This window comes from Leptinotarsa decemlineata, unplaced genomic scaffold (genome assembly GCF_025532065.1).
Source record: "Leptinotarsa decemlineata unplaced genomic scaffold, Ldec_3_MD MMD2_tig00002082_RagTag_RagTag, whole genome shotgun sequence".
In the NCBI taxonomy this organism is placed as follows: domain Eukaryota; kingdom Metazoa; phylum Arthropoda; class Insecta; order Coleoptera; family Chrysomelidae; genus Leptinotarsa; species Leptinotarsa decemlineata.
In genome coordinates, this window is record NW_027412573.1 from 3,415,750 (window position 1) to 3,433,639 (window position 17,890).

A 17,890-nucleotide genomic window follows, 5' to 3' on the forward strand; every position below is an offset into this window, starting at 1 on the left:
ACAATAAAGTGAAGAATGGTTCAACAGCAACTACGGCAACAGAAAAGGTAAATTTACTTGCAGAATAACTTGCATTCCACTGCTCCCTTTGCCACAGTGTCTCATTAGACAAATACTGAAACAGCTGAAGAGTGTAGTCTATACAAAATATCCAAGAAAAATCGTCCAAAGTGCTATAGACCAGTTATGAAAGGTAAAACTGGAACCTCTGTCGTAGAAATAATCCAAAATAAGTAGTCTACCCAATCACCAGAAATGTAATACGCTTCTCGACACGCGTTTCACCCATCAAGTTTTCTTCATCTCCTCTAATGACGCCAACTTGGTTGGTGAACTTGAAAAGAGTAATGCTTTTCTCGAGGGTGATCTCAGAAGTACCCAGCCTGACCTACAGATAGCGGTAGTTGTTTAAAAAATATCACTGTATTAGGAAGTACAAAATCTATAAAGCATATGTTTCATGTTTGAAGACGCTGCGTTGTTTAGTATTTGTTTGGCAGCCATCAATAACGAACGTTTTCGCAGAAGTTCTGGAGAAAATTGGCCATCGTTAACTGGTACCGTACTTCAATTTGAAAGGCCTCCGCCCAATCAATATAAAAGCTGAACTGGATACTAGTATGGGTGAGTCTGCTTCTACGTTCACAATAGTAAAATACTGAGTAGCAGTTTAAACGAGGCCATACGAGCTGCCAAGACAAGCATGGCAGTGGTCGACCAAATGAGGTGATGACTCCAGAAACGGTGAAGAAAACCCACGAAGCGGTACTGAATGATGTTGACTGGAAGTGCGCGGTCTAGCAGACCTAGAAGGCATTTCAAAAAGTGCGGTACATCTTATATTATCAGAAAATGGGCGCCGTGTTTGCTCATTCTCGTGAAGATGTTTCAATAAAGTGTTTAACAAAGTTTCACTGCGACAAAACATAATTCTGCGTCGTTTTATAACCATGGATGAAACATGGGTCCATCGCTATACATTCAAATCAAAAGACCAATCAAAACAGTGGACTCAACAGAGAGAATCGGCTCCAAAAAAGGGAAGACCGTTTCGTCTGCAGGCAAGGTCATGGCGTCGGTTTTTTGGGATGAGCGTGAGATAATTTCCATTGACTATCTTTAAAAAAGTAAAACTATCAACGGCGAGTATTATGCGAACTTATTGCAACGTTTGAGTGAAGAAATCAAACAAAGACGGCCGTTTTTGGCTGAGAAAAAAATGTTTTTTTAACAAGACTATGCACCAGCTCACAAATCCATTATCGCAATCACCAAAATCAACAAATTGATGTTTGAATTGTTACTTCATGCACCATATTCGCTAGATTTAGCCCCCTCGTTTTATTTTCTGTTTCCAAACTTGAAAAATTGGCTCAAGTCAAAGATTTTCCAACGACGAAGAAGTGATGTCGGTAGTTAATGGCTATTTTGAGAAGCAAGACATTTCTCATTATTCAAACGGTATCGAACTTATTGAACGTGTCTGGAAAGAGTGTATAGAGATGCAAAGAGATTATGTAGAAAAATGAATTCATTTTTTTCCGAAATGTATGTGTTTTCTTTGTTAGGCCAGGTACTTCTGGAACCACCCATGGCAAGAGAAGCCTTATATTGTTTTTCAAAAGCAAAGACACATACATTACGTTCGCAGAGTAAAAATATATCACAATAAGGCATAACAAATCACAACCCTAAATTTTTCAACAAAAATTCTTCTGGTGTTTTTTTGCAAGAAAAGCCTTCATTACTGACTTTCTGAAATGTTTCGGCTTGTGTTGATTCTTTGCTTCTCCTCAAAAATATCTTAAACTCACCAAAAATACTTCTTTGATTGACGAACTTGTTTATTTTGTAGAAATTTATGTTCACTAAGGATACACTATAAAAACCCACTTTTGTCTATTTTTCACGATAGTTTTATATTTCTTGACTAGTTTCGGTCATTACACCATTTTCAAAATTAAATAGATCACATTCAAATCTGGGAAATGGGGGACCACCATTGCATATACCTATCATAAATAATTTGGTACCTACATTGTCTATACCTGGGATAACCTCAATTAACAGCAGTATATCGATGGACATAACAAACATTTATTGATAAAATGTAGGTGTTCGATCTGACATAAATTTTGTGGAAATTTCGACAGAAGAGAATCGCTTCCCGACTTTGCCTTTTTTTTGTGCCTCTTCTTTTCTGAAACATCTTCATCGCTATCCGAGGAGCTATTGTCCTTCTTATGCTTTTTTAATTTTTCTCTATCAGTTTCATCAGAACCAACATTTTTCCTTTTTCTGAACTGACTGACCTGCGCTTCTTCTTCACTCTCTTCTCTTCTTCAAAGTCGGAGCTCTGATGTCTTTTTTTACTACCTTCTCCTCACTACTGTCACGTTTCTTCTTTTCCTTCTTCTTTTTCATCTCCAGCTCTCTAGAAGATCGGCCATCATCATTCTTCCACAGTAGACCAATTTCCAAGTGATTTCCAACTCGATTAATGGTATTTTCCATTTTTTTCAACGCCCTATCATCTTCTTTAGACCTTCCATTTTCTTCCGGGCTTCTTATGCCAAAATTGTCAATTCTGAACGAGTATGTCACTAGATCGTGAATATCTTCATTATCAGTAGTCATCGTAATAAAATTTTTTGTCGGTACGAAATCGATTTTATTTTCTGTTTCTTCGATTTTCCACTCAGCAACTTTTTCTTGAAGCGTCATTTCTTCCAAATCAATGATGTTTTTGCCACAAGAGATTGTGGACTTTTTATATGAAGAATCTTGAATCAGTTCACGTTGTAGTTGTGCTTCTTTCCTTATTAGTTCAGCATCAATTTCGGCTCTCCTTCTCTCAATTTCGGCTCCCCTCTCAATTTCGGCTCTTCTTTTCTCTACTTCGGCCAATTTTCTCGTTTCTTCCAATTCTATTTCCAACATTCGTCGTCTAGAGCAGGGGTCTCCAAACTACGGCCCGCGAGCCAAATCCGGCCCGCCAGTGTCATCAATCCGGCCCGCAACAGCCAATGATTTACTGTCATCAATCTGGCCCGCGACAGCCAATGATTACCGAATTGTTGTTACTATTGCTGTGATGAATTGAGGAAGAAAACACAGAATGATAATTACTCGGTTTTATTTACTTGCAAGGTAAAACTTAACGACAGAAATGATGACAAAGAAAACCTAACTTAAGTATCTAAGTTTAAGCGTATTAATAACTAACAAATAATTGAAATGAATCACAGTAAAACAACACTAATGAGATTTATGAAATTGTGATTTTCCACCGACGATACTTTGTAGTTGTGGATCAATTTTACTTGTACCAATTATCACAAGAGATTTAAGATGCTCATCGGTTAATTGAGATCTGTAAACATTCTTTGTGTACTTCATCTTGGAAAACGTTTTCTCACACAAGTAAGTAGTACCAAAAACAGAAAACAACCCACGAGCAAATTTATGCAAATTATCAAATTTTTCTAGTGGAAGACTCTTATAAAATTCCAACAAAGATGAGTTTTGATATTTTTTCTTAAGCATATCACTGCACCGTAAATCAATAATTTCCATTTGGACTTCCGGAGCCAGGGTTTCAATGTCAGAATCAAAAGGATTTTGAAAAAGCTTAATTTCATTCGCAATGACATCAAAATCTGAAAAACGAGTATCAAAATGTATCTTCAAAGCACTCAAAGTTTCGATTGCAAAATTGACGGGAAATTCAGTCTCTGTAGTGTGGCTGAATATTTCACATGTTTCAAAATGTGTAAAACATTTTTTACGTAATTGCGATTGAAATAGTATTATTTTCTGCCTGAAGAATTTGATATTGGTGTATAAATCAGTTCGTTCATATGATTTGTCAAATCGACATAGAAGGCTAACTTCCACATCCATTCACTATTTTCTAAATCGGCAAAAGGGCGCTGCTTCACATTTAAAAAAATTTCGATCTCTGCTCGAAGTTCAAAAAAGCGCTTAAGGACTTCTCCGCAACTAAGCCAGCGTACGGCAGTATGATATGGTAAATCATTTTCTCCAATCTGTTGAATAAACTCGCGGAATTGTCGGTAAGTCAGCCCAGTGGATCTGATGAAGTTAACAACTGATATGACTGGTTTTAGAACTTCAGACATATCCAAACATTTTCCGCACAAGGACTGTTGATGAATGATACAATGTAAGACTAATGGTTTTGAACCACCATCATTTTCTACTGTCTTTGACACAAGTGCAACCACTCCTTTATTTTTACCATACATATTTTTGCCTCCATCAGTTGTTATAGATTTCAAATTTCTCCATCGAAGGTTCTTTTTATTAATGGTATTTTCAACTCCCTTAAAAATATCTGCCCCAGTTGTCGTGCCGTAAATACTATCAATATCAAGAAGTTCTTCATACACTTCATAGCTTTTATCTACTCCGCGAATAAAAATCAACACCTGAGCAGTATCTGACACATCCGTTGACTCATCCAATGCTAGAGAAAACCACTCATGATGTCCATTTTTGTCAGACAGTTGAGATGATATATTTTCAGCGATGTCTTGCACCTTCCGAGCCACGATGTTTGCTGACAAACTGACACTTTTAAATAAATTTACCCTTTCGGGGCATATTTCTTTGGCTACTGCTATCGAGCATTCTTTTATCATTTCTCCATCGGTGAATGGTTTGCCACATTTTCCGATTTCAAGAGTCACACGAAAGCTGGCGCGAGTTGCAGACTCTTGCTCAGTATTCGCTTTGGTAAACAAAGATTGCTGCGATTTGAGTCCGCGTTTCAAAGCTACAAATTTTTCCTTCCGCAAACTTCCTGTATACTTAGAGTAACTTTGAAGATGTTTCGATTCATAGTGTCGTTTAATGTTATAGTCTTTGAGAACAGCTATGGTTTCATTACAAATTAAACATAGCGCCTTATTACTGGACTCAATCACAAAATACTGAAAGTTCCATTTTTCTTGGAACGTTCTGCATTCACTGTCGATTTTTCCCTTCTTTTCCATACTAACAAATCACACATAAAAACAATAAGTCAAAGTAAGATAAAAAAAAAACTCGGACACGTCGATTTCTAATTAAATGGGGACACCTTTCAGACTAATCAGATTTTTTGTAAAAACAATTTATTTTGAAAAGGGTTAAACTCAATAAAAATACCTTCAACTCTTCAAATTATCTCGAAAACTAATCGTTACAAAAATTTTCTTTTAACGGAGATGTAAAGGTATTCGAAAGACCTTTAAAACAAGGTGCCACTCGACTTACTTTCCCTATCTAAATAAGGGTCGTCGGACGCACCCCTCCGAGGGGGTGTGTAATACAAAAAATCTGATTAGTCCGAAAGGTGACCCACTTTAATTAGAAATCGACGTGTCCGAGCTTTTTTTTTTAATCTTACTTTTTATATTCAAAAACGGCTCTGTTAAGTTTTCGTTGTTACACACTGTATACCAGATCTCTTTCCTTTATCTAATTTAGGTTTGGCATTGAATAATCTGTTTCCTACATTTCCGTTGGATGTGTAGGATGTTTGTAGATTCAATTTTGAAAGATAATTTTTAATATTCTCTGAGATTCTACCTGCATAGTTGATACTAACATATTTTCCAGAAATACTGTTCTTTGAATACCAATGCTTTCCACGACACTTGGCGTCTTGGGGATTTTCCCAAAGCTTCACGTTTTCATCGAAAATTTGAAAACGACACGAGCACTCGAATAATGTGTCTCTTGAAATAATTCCCCTCGCAAACCCTAAATTCAAGTTCTTTCGGCAGTTTCGACGCTCTCGTTCCGTTCTATTGGGGTAAAGCTTTTCAGAACGACTTTTGTGTATCCGTCTGTGTATGCACAATAGAATTCAGCATTCGGAACATATAAAGTAAGTAGTAGTAGGAAATAAATCTGACAGAAAAACGCTTTCCACAGTACGAAGCATGATGTCTGTTCCCATTCCTTACCAGATAAACACTCGAACGGATTTAGTCTGTGATACAACATCCAGAAGGCTTTTGTTTCGACATCTTATTTATTAAAGTCGTTCAAATTTCGAAAATAATATTGAAGTGGTTGTTAAAAGAGCGATTTGGAATCACTGATAACTTCTTTAAATTTGTCTCAAATTCAACAGACATTCAAGAGACACATTTTTGTAATGTTTTCACTGGATAATTCGCTATACAATACGTTCTCAAACGTTTTCATACTGACAACAGACAAAAAAATGTTTCAGCATGAACAAACCTCACATGTTTATTTTAGTGGTCAACGAAAACTATTGCAAATATTTGTGAACTTAATCTGTTGAGAGTAAACAGACTACTGACGTCACTAATACCAAGAGTACTATTTGAAAATGAATAACGGGCGATTTTGCAAAATTCTCCATATTTGGGTGTGCACACTAACAATGTCAGAATCTAATAAAAATATGTAAAGAAATTACAAAGATTAGCTGAAAAATAACAATTTTATTAAGAAAAAAACTGAAATTACGATGAAATAACATACAAGCAACAACCAATCAAATCAAAAAAATTGAACTATTAACACGAGCTGGAAAATTAAAAAATTATCAACAAGAAACGAAAATTAAAAAATATAAAATTAAAAGATTCCAAACCAAGTTACTTCGCAATGTTTCGATTGTTAGTATCCACAATCGTCTTCGGGTGATAACTGGACTTATTCCTTCGCGATCTGACTATTTATAGGTCATTCGACTGCTTTCACCTATACCCTCTTCCCTCTCCCCGCTTCATTGGGTTTTAGCGGGAGTTGACCGTTTGGCGGGAGTTGGTCGTATTCCGCTTGATTAGAGGTTTCCATATGTTACGTATCTCTACGCTAGCTTGGCTAAATGCGTTGTTGGACAACATATATGCGGCTTCTTTGAATTTTCTCCCAAACCAGTGTTCCTCCATGTGGATGATTTCAGCTTGAGCCCACTTGATGTTATGTTGATGAGTCCAAATATGCTCTGCTATTCCGGATTTGCTGGTTTCTTCTCGCTGTGTGTGTTTCTTGTGCTCGGCAATGCAAATTTTCAATGGCCTCTTAGTTTCACCGATGTATGATTCTCCGCACTCGCAGGATAAATGCAATTCTTGCAATCGCAGTCCGCGTTTGGTGGCCCGGTTTTCGTGAGACTGCTACGGATAGTGTTCCCAGATCTGAAGCAGGTTCTGATGTTATACTTGGACCCTTATCCTTTCCGACAATCCTCTGATGTAGGGAAGTACAAGTACTGGTTGTGGCGGCTTCTCTTCCTTGTGGAGCTCTTGCTGTCTTCTAGCTAAAACCTGTTCTACCATCACTCTGAAGTAACCATTCCGTTGAAGGTTATTTCTGATGATTCCTAGTTCCTTTTCGAGACCTTCCTTTGTATTGCAGAGCCCGAAAGCACGGTCTAGTAGAGTCGTGATGATTACTCTCTCAGTCGATAGATGGTGGTTGGATTCCTGGTTCAAATACTGTCTCGTGTGAGTGGGTTTTCGATATACAGATGTTTCCCATTTAGTATCGGTCCTCTTCACCAATACATCTAAGAATGGTAATTCGTTGTGGACTTATTTCTCCATTAGGAAAGTGATGGAAGGACTCACGTTGTTGATGTGCTTCAGGAAAGTGTCTAGCTCTGCATTCACATGGTTCCATATTATGAAGGTGTCGTCCACGTATCTCAACTAGACTCGGGGCTTCTTGTGAGCTTCTTCAATAGCCAGAGTTTCAAACCACTCCATATATATATTTTGGCTATCACCGGTGAAAGTGACGATCTTATTGGCAGTCCCTCATCTTGCTTAAAGAATTCGCCCTTCAGTTGGAAATAGCAGTTTCGTACACAACATCCTAGTGCTTCTTATTCTGTGCTTCTTCGACAGGAACGTTGGTGTAGAGGCTTTCCACGTCGAAACTGATCAGTTTTATGCTTAATAAAATTGTTATTTTTCATAATGAAGAAAATAAAAATGAAACTTTCTATGTTTTCACCACTTTTATTTGTAACTAACATTACTGCAGTTTCGTCCTATACGGACATTTTCAATAAATAATAGGCTTTATTGTGTAAGTTTGAAAATGGCCTTATAGGACGAAACTGGAGTAACGTTAGTTACAAATAAAAGTGGTAAAAAACATAACATTTTTTCATGTTAAAGCGGCGTTGGCATTGTTGTGTAGGTCTTGATGGAGATAACGTTGATAAATAAGGCCAATTTAAAAAAAAAAAAACGCGTTTTCTCTTTTAGATCTGGGATTTTTTGCTATTAGAGTAATGGATGTTTCTTTATCTTTCTGACTATACCTTTTTTATAAGTATTCTTTCGTTACTTCTTTGGTATTCATATTTAATGTATAAAACATTATTCTCTCTTCATTCAAAACTTCTTTCATGATATTTTATATATACATTACTTTTAATTTTATATTTGCAACACCATTTTTACATTCTATATATAAAACACTATTTTTTTCATATTTTATATACTTTAGACTTCATATTTGAATTTTATATCAGCAGCACTATTTACTACTCTTCCGATACTCTTTTCATGATATTTTATAAATACAACTTTATCCTTAATTTTATATTTACAGCACTATTTTTAAAATTTTATATTCACAACACTATTTTGAATTTTATTTTTACAACAATATTTTATATTTTAAACACTTTATAATTCATATTTCAATTTCATATTTTCTTTTAATTTTCCTGATATGATTTCGAGATTCTGGATCTACGTAGACAATTTCACTGTAGTCAAGGTCCGCCTTTTGGTATTTTGTCTACTTTGACTAGATCCCCTATTAGGCTAATTGAATGTATAGATACTACTTTTATAAAGTTTTACTCCCACTACCAAGACTTGCCTTGTTGGGTAGTATGTATTTATTTACCATTGAATGTCTTCTTTTTTTGTAACTTTTCTTTTAATTTAATGTAAATAAATATTATTATTATTATTATTAAAAAATACCTCTTACCACATTCAGTTTCCTTTCTTCAGTGTTCAAAATGTTTGCTTCTCAAAACTATTCCATCATTACAAGACAGTAGAATTGGAAATCTATCTTTCATCAGCGGGAATCGAAAGACACCTGGATTTATTTCTTTCAGATTTTTACCTCTCAAAATTATTTTCCGAAGTCAAATTTCACGCTTTAATCCATCCAACCTTTTTTTCAAATCCATTCAGGCTCTTATCTGCCTCCCACTTTCTCTTACTCCTAGACTAATATTCTATATGTCATATTGATTAAGAACAATGCAAGGATTGCGAACTTCGTATGATTTATCGCGGTGCGTAAGTATCTGATTTATATGCCCATAAATCTGCGCGGTTATCAAATATGCTTGAACGAAACGATGATGGACATGAATGTGATGTTTTGGCGTTCACTCGTTTTTGTCGCTGCTGGAAATCGCCAGTATGCGATTTTATGACCATTGGAAGATTGTTGATTATGCTGATTTCGAACTTTTTTTGTTTATATTCAACCACCGGTAAAACATTTGGAAAATAATCAAACAAAATATCTAATTATTATGAATGATAATAATAATAATAATAATAATTTATTTAGCCACTGAGGTACAATATGTACATATGGTATGTAAACAGGTACTATTTATACTAAACATATACATTTAAAATATAGCAAGTAAGTAAGACATGAACTTTAAAATCTCAATGAGAGTTTGTTAGTATACTAAACAAAATAAAACTCAGCTGAAGTTGCCATCCAGATACTCTTGTACATTATAAAAACATTTTTCAATAAAAAATTCCTTAGTACTTTTATAAAAAATATTGTCTGATTTGGAGTTTTTTAAAAAGTTGGGTAGTTTATTATAAAACGTAATAGCACTATACTGGGGAGAGTTTTTAAATTTAGATGTGGTGTGGGCTGGTATTCTCAATAAACTACCATGCCGCGTGTTATGATTGTGGGATGATGCATTGGTTGCAAAAGTGGACAGATTTTTTCTCGCAAAATTAACACATTTGAACAGATAAATTGATGGTGCCGATAATAGTTGCATTTTGACAAATGCATTCCATATTGAAAATCAATCTTACAATACGTTTTTGTGCTACAAATATCCTATTAAAATCTCTACCAGAACCCCAAGACATTATATTGAGTGAAATATGGGAATAAGTCATAGCGAAATAGATTGCCAATAGACCTTGTTGGTCAACACAGTTTTTCATTTGCTTGATCGCAAAATATGCTTTATTTAGTTTTTTACAGACACTATCGATGTGTTGATCCCAACTTAATGTTTCATCCAAAATTGTTCCTAAAAATTTAACTTCGTTTGCTGCATTGATATTGATATCGCACTGAGCTAATTCACTTATGGTACCCCTACTTCTATTATAAAATCTCATCGATACCGACTTTGAGGTATTCAGAAGTAGACGATTACGATCACACCAGCTTGTGAACTGGTCTATACAACACAACAAAGTTTTTGTTTCGGGGTTGAAATTAGATGATTTTAATGTATTTCCACGTGTTAAAACCGAAAGTGACCATAAAAATTATATATTAGCTCTTGTTTTCAAGATATAGTATCATTATATTATATATATATGTATATTGAGTTTTCAACAAATGAAATATTTCATCACCAACAGTTGGTACACATGTTTGTTTACATAACACCCCTCTCATCAGCTGTTCTTAAGTAGTAAACATAACCTATGTGAGTTTGTCAATTGTACGCACGTGGTTGCTATTGAAATTATCGTGTGAAGTTGATTTTTAAATTAATTTAAGTGCTGATCTGAAATGCCTCGAAAGTGTGTGAATTCTGTCGATAGCTTTTGCTATATATGTGGTGAAATAACATTTAAGGCTCAGAAACGTAAAATGACACCTATCGTTAAGACAGCCTATGAACATTATTTTGGTGTGAAAGTTGGGGACCAAGATGAATCATGGGCTCCTCATATATGTTGTAATTCTTGTTCCGTCATATTGCGAGAGTGGCTGGAAAATAAAAACCGGGCAATGGCATTTGCAGTACCTATGGTTTGGCGTGAGCCTACCAATCATACAGACGACTGTTATTTCTGCTTAACTCCTCCCATTAAGCAAGGTTTATCTATGAAGAAAAGAGGAACGGTTAAATACCCTAATCTCCCATCTGCTCTTCGGCCTGTACCATACTCAGACAATTTGCCAGACCCTTCTCCACCCCAAAACTATGAAATTTTAGAGGAAGGTGATGAAGACTGTTTAGAAGGAGCAACCCATCCTTCTACATCCTATGACCCTGATTTTGAGGTAAGCGATAGGTCTAGTGATCCGCACAGAATTAGTCAAGCAGAGTTGAGCGACCTTATAAGAGATCTTCGCTTGTCTAAGGAAAAGGCTGAGCTGTTAGGGTCAAGACTACAAAAGTGGAATCTTCTAAAACATGATGTGAAAATATCTCAGTACAGACAGCGTCAAAAAGATTTGCTTCCTTTTTTTGAGAAAAAAGAAAACCTCGTAGTTTGTTCTGATGTTAATGGTTTGATGGACTGCTTGAATTTGGATCACACTCCATCTGAATGGAGACTGTTTATAGACTCTTCAAAACCAAGGTTAAAAGTTGTACTTCTGCATAATGGAAATCAGCTACCCTCTATTCCTATAGGTCATGCAGTTCACATGAAGGAAACGTATATGAATATGAAAACACTTCTCCAATCAATCAAATATGAACAACACAAGTGACACATCTGTGGTGATCTGATAGTCATTGCTATACTCCTAGGAATGCAATTAGGGTTCACCAAGTACTGTTGTTTTTTGTGTCTGTGGGACAGTCGGGATAGAAAATCTCACTATAAAAAAATGAACTGGCCTACACGAGACCTAAACCCTAATGAGAAAAATGTAGTTTACAAGCCTCTTGTAGATCCTAAGGATGTTCTCCTTCCCCCATTACATATTAAGTTGGGACTAATGAAAAACTTTGTGAAGGCCATGGACCAGGAAGGACAAGCTTTTAAGTACTTGAGAGCAAAGTTTCCTAGGTTGAGTGATGCTAAAGTCAAGGAAGGCATCTTTATTGGGCCTCAAATCCGTGAAATCGTAAATGATCCTGCTTTTGACATGATTTTAACAGGAAATGAAAAAAGAGCCTGGGAAGCCTTTAAGGGGGTTGTACATGGGTTTTTAGGTAACAAAAGAGATGATAACTTCACAGCATTGGTTAAAGAGCTTCTTCAAGCTTACCACCAACTTGGATGCAACATGTCCTTAAAAATTCATTTTCTTCACTCTCATCTTAATTTCTTCCCACAAAACTGTGTGAGTGACGAACATGGAGAAAGATTCCATCAAGACATTGCCTTAATGGAACAGAGATATCAGGGCCGTTGGAATGAAGCAATGCTTGCAGACTACTGCTGGTCTGTGTGTAGGGATGCTCCAGAAGTGTTTTATAAAAGACAAGCTAAACGACAGCGATCTTACAATGAATCGGATGGACTTAATTGAAATTTGGTGGTACAAACTTCTTTTATTTGTCAAAACACTAAGAATAATGTTTTTTTTTTTATTAATTTTGTACTTAAAATATTCTAAAAGAAACATAACAATATTGTTTTATGTACTTTCACTTTTCACGTATAGTATAACTACTCTTTAAGATTAAGTACTGTGTATCTCAAAAACCAGAGCTAATAAAAATTTTTCATTGTTTTTTTCGTTTTTATCACCCCAAAATTAGTAGAAATTGACTAATTTAGTGTAGGAAACATTCAAAAAATATTTTTTGTTGTGTTGTGAATCAATCTAACTCTTGTTAGCAAATCATCTGTAGTAGGTCCAGCGACTGTAATGGTGGTGTCGTCAGCGAACATAGTTAAATAGCAATCACTCATATATTCCGACAGATCATTGACAAAAATTAAAAACAATAGGGGACCAAGAACAGAGCCTTGGGGAACCCCCAATCTAACCTCGCGTTCATTAGACATTGAATTTATTTGCTTTACAATTATGCTACGACCACTCAAGTAAGACTTAAACCATAGTACTCTTTGCACTTCTCACATACATGTGAGAAGTGCAAAGAGAATTTACTGAGGTTACCTACCGAATATACTATAGAAACGGTGAACGAAAAAGATATAGTAAAAGGACAATTTTCAGTTATTCGAGGGGTTCAGCAATATTAGTGTATGCAATAAATATTAATTATACTAATGAAGGATACGAAGTGAGGAATGGAATTCTGACAAATAAATAAATATTTTGGACAAACTTCTAAAGTAAATTTTCAATGGTCCTTTCGGTAAGCAATCAATTTATCGATTTTTCCACGTAATGAGTATTTTTTTTGCTGGTATCTTTTTGGCAACACTGTTTTTGACAGATCACGCGTGAATCGTGTCTCATGTCATTGTCAAACTTGTACAGTTGGGTCTATAATTTAACCATGAATCAACTTACGAATGATCAACGCTTGCAAATTATTGAATTTTATTATCAAAATTCATGCTCGGTGAAGAAAGTGCATCGTGTACTTCTTCCAATTTATGGACAGTTTCGTCGGCCTACTGAGGGAGCTATTCGGAAGCTTGTGACTAAATTTCGAACCCAGTTATTGGACATTAAACCACCAACACGCATACGCAGAGTGAGGATCGAAGAAAAAATTGCGGCTGTATTCGCCAGTGTTCGTGATGACCGTGAAATGTCGATTCGCCGCCGTTCGCAGCAGTTGGGCCTCTGTTTCTCCACTACGTGGAAAATTTTGTTGAAGGAATTGGGTGTAGAACCTTATAAGATACAGCTGGTGCAAGAATTGAAGCCACACGATCTCCCACAACGTCTAACATTTGGTGAATGGGGGCTGGCAAAGTTGGAGGAAGATCCACATTTTTATCGAAAAATTGTGGATCATTTCTGGTTGAATGGATACGTTAACAAGCAAAATTGCCGCATCTGTAGTGAAGACCAGCCACAAGCATTGCAAGAGCTACCGATGCATCCCGAAAAACTCACTGTTTGGTGTGGATTATGGGTCGGGGGCATCATCGGATCGTTCTTCTTCAAAGACGACAATGGCCGAAACGTTACTGTGAATGGCGAGCGCTACCGTGTGATGATTGACAACTTTTTGTTGCCCAAAACGGAAGAATTGGACATGCCTGACATGTGGTTTCAACAAGTCGGTGCCACATGCCACACGGCACGCGAAACAATGGCTCAATTAAGAGCCGCCTTCGGTGAACAGTATATCTCACGTTTTGGGCCCGTCAATTGGCCGCCTAGATCGTGTGATTTAACGCCTTTGGATTATTTCTTGTGGGGTCATGTTAAGGTTCATGTCTACAGGGATAAACCAGCAACGACTGACGCTCTGGAAGCCAATATTGAAGCATTTATACATGAAATATCGGTCGATATGTTAGAGAGAGTGTGCCAAAATTGGACCTTACGCATGGGTCATCTAAAGCGGAGCCGCGGACAACATTTGCATGAAATCATCTTCAAACATTAAATTATATTGATCGTTCTATCGATTCAAATAAATATTTTAGTCATGAAGGAAATAACAGTTTAAAATGTATCGGCTAACTAGCGAGAAGGAGAAAATGTTTATGTAAGAACACTTGTGGGTCATATATTATTATTTCAAATACGGGACCGCTGGACGGAAATCTTGGATAAGATAAACAGCCTACGTCATAAAGACTTGTAGATTGGCGACAGTAATCTAAACAAAAGGCTTTCGAAGTTTTGCTGAGTGAACAATTTCGTGGGAAATCGGAATTCTGAGACTTGAAACCGAGCTCAGCGTCCATTAAAAAAAAAGGCGGGGTTATGGGTTGATTAATCATGATCTCGACTAATTGAAGTTGACCCCGAGAGAAAGAGAGCCTCCCGGAATTGGTCGAGGGAGGTGACGAAGATTTTGGAACAGGGAAACGGATCTTGAAAAAGTGGCCGACGAGAGGCAGTGGGGAAAAGAAAAGTCGTGGACGGAGGTCTTTAAGCGGAGGGGAGCAAGTTGAAAGATTTTGAAAAAAAAAGTCGCGACGCCGCGTATCGAGGGGATAGAGCGGAAACAACGCGCGGTCGAGCGTCTTATTTGAGCGATAATAAGTAATGTTTTAAAGATTGGAGAAATAGCGCGATTTATATGGGTTTATTAGGGAAATAAAGAAGTGTTAATTTGAGCGTATGGGCGTATATCTGGCGGATTTATAGTGAAATTTCGGAATAATAATTTTGTCTATTGTGGCCGCTAAAGCGAGTGAATTCTCTCCGTGCGGTGAGGTTTTTCCACGACATTGAATAACGGATTACTACGTCCACTCGAGATCGAAACCTTTGGATTAGCCGAGGAAAAATTTGGAAAATAGTCGTTGGTGAGATTTATGTACTTGTCTGAATAACATTTGTATGAATTTTGGAAAGGAGTTAGCCAAAAAGTAGTATACAGAGTGGCGCAAATGTTTTTCGTGTGTTTTGATTCTTTTAAAGTTTCAAGCCAGTATTAAAATGTCATAGACTGGTCGAGCTGAGTATTACAATCACTCTCCGTATACGATAGCATAGTCGGCGAAAGCACGCAAGAATAGATGTTGACGTTAGGAAGTAAAAACTAATAGTACCTTCAGTACACTGTTTAGTTTTTTTTTCAATTGTTTAGCATACCAGAAATTTAGTTTGTTTTCCTTCGTTTTGTTTATCATCCACCGAATCTTATTATTACATTTTTTGTTTTATTGTTTCTCAGTTTTTTTATTTTTTTTATTATTCAATATAACATTTTATTTACAAAATCGAGTTTTCTTTCAAAATTCCACCTTCGCAACCTCCTAGAAAAGAAAAAAAAAGCTGCGAACTCTCAAAATTCTAAGATAAACCTACTTAAGACTTTTTCTTCGTGCAAAAGACCGAATTTATGTTTTCTTTCGGACATAGCCTACTAATCCAAAAAATTTGATGTGAAGTTAGTACTTCACAGAGTCCAAAAAAAATCAAATTTTACAATAGTCAGGAAGCAACTTCCAAATCTCCAGTATTTTATTAAAAGCACCAAAACTTTTGGCAAACATTTTAATTTTGGAAAGTAACTTTTTGAAACTCAAAAGTATAATAAAATGTCAGTTTATTCAGGCCGGAGGGATAGATTTGTTTTCCACAATATTTTTCGAGGGGCCGTTCATTAATTAATCACGTTAAGCTTGTAAGGGGGAGGAGGAGGTTTAGCAAAAATGACGAAATATCACAAGGGTGAGGGGGTGTAGTGAGATATCACGTGTATTTATGTCTTCGTGAACCGCGTGATTTCTAAACCGGAGCGGCATGTTTTGTGACTTCTTAACGTTGCAAGGCAAAGCACTACGACGACCGCCCGGTTCGGCTTGCCAGTCGTCAGTTATATTGTCAATGTATTGGGCAATGTACATTAGAAAATATGTTCATGTTTCAGTACAATATATGTTTTTTGCATGATTACACCTTTCCTTTGATATTACTTATGTCAAAAACATCTTTCTGTCATGATACTTAATATCACAATAAATGTAATTTGTTTATTTAAATGTATGTGACTTTGGGTGTGGAAGGGGGGTTAGTCCTAAACCTACAGTTGATGGATAATTTTCGAACTTCAGGCTTGGTTCGCAACAGAAAACATGAAGTATCCCCTCCTGTCAGAAATGACGGAATGGAAGTTGCAGTTTTAGGACATGTACAAATGGATAATCGACAACCTATCAGACAAGTAGCTAGAGCGTCTAGTGTACCAGCTATTAGTGTTTTTCGGATTTGAAAGTCTACAAATTCCATCCTATCAAAATATGGCTAGTTCAGGAATTAAACGAAGATGATCCTGATCGTCGACTTCATTTTTGTGAGGTGTTCAGCGAGAAATTGACCAATAACCCAAAGCTATTATACCATTCATGTTTTTCAGATGAAAGTACTTTCATGTTGAATGGTGAAGTGAATATACATAATGGTGAATGTTCCTTAATTTGGGTTATTATAGCAAATGAAAGTTTGAACAAAATAAAGTTGAGTTTGATTCATGAGTTTTTCAAATTCACTTCGAAAAGTATTCAAATTGATGTTTCAAATGTTGGGTTTTATTTTTAAAGGGATTTGTTTCTAATTCATATATTGGCAACAGCGCCTATATCAAGTTGAAATAATTTATACGTACCTAGATATTCTACTTTGAAAAAGGAAAATTATCTTCATAAATCAACAATTAAGGCAAAATATAAATTATAGTTCAATACCACCTCCACAAGCCACATAAACAACAGTTGTTTTGTTAGTTATTTATATATAGGAAGATAGGTTGGGTGCACAAAATGTCATATGTCACAGAATGTCTCGTAACTCGGAACATAAGTAAACAGAACAGCACACCTCTAAAATATGTCATCATTGTTTGTCTTATACAGGTAATAGATTCATTGTCCTTTATTAGCTATAACCCATGTTGCCAAATGGTCCAGTGAAGTGGCCAGCTAGATCACCTGGTCTCATACCGTTGGACTTCTTTCTGTGGGGACACCTGAAGTCGAAAGTGTACTGTACCAAGCCTACAAATCTAGAAGACCTGCGACAGAGAATTATTCGGGAACGCCGATTTCTGACTCCGGTCATCTTGAATAATGCACGATACGCTTTCGAGAGTAGACTGTATTATTGTATGGAATTAGGTGGAGGTCATTTTGAACAATTTATCCGTTGATTTTGTTTCCACTGATATTATTTGTTGTTGATTTCCTCAATTATATGAACGACGGCCAATTTTCTGTTTTTTTTTTCAAATAAAACGTTGAACATTCAATTTTTCAATAACGAATGAACCAAATTCAAACAAAATTTCAGAGAT

The 17,890-nt window shown here is 36.2% G+C and overlaps 1 protein-coding gene across 1 annotated transcript in view; it reads left to right on the forward strand.

The window, feature by feature from the left end:
- The window catches only part of mgl (low-density lipoprotein receptor-related protein megalin), a 265,391-nt gene that overhangs the window by 187,040 nt on the left and 60,461 nt on the right, over window positions 1-17,890 (forward strand). The window lies entirely within an intron of this gene.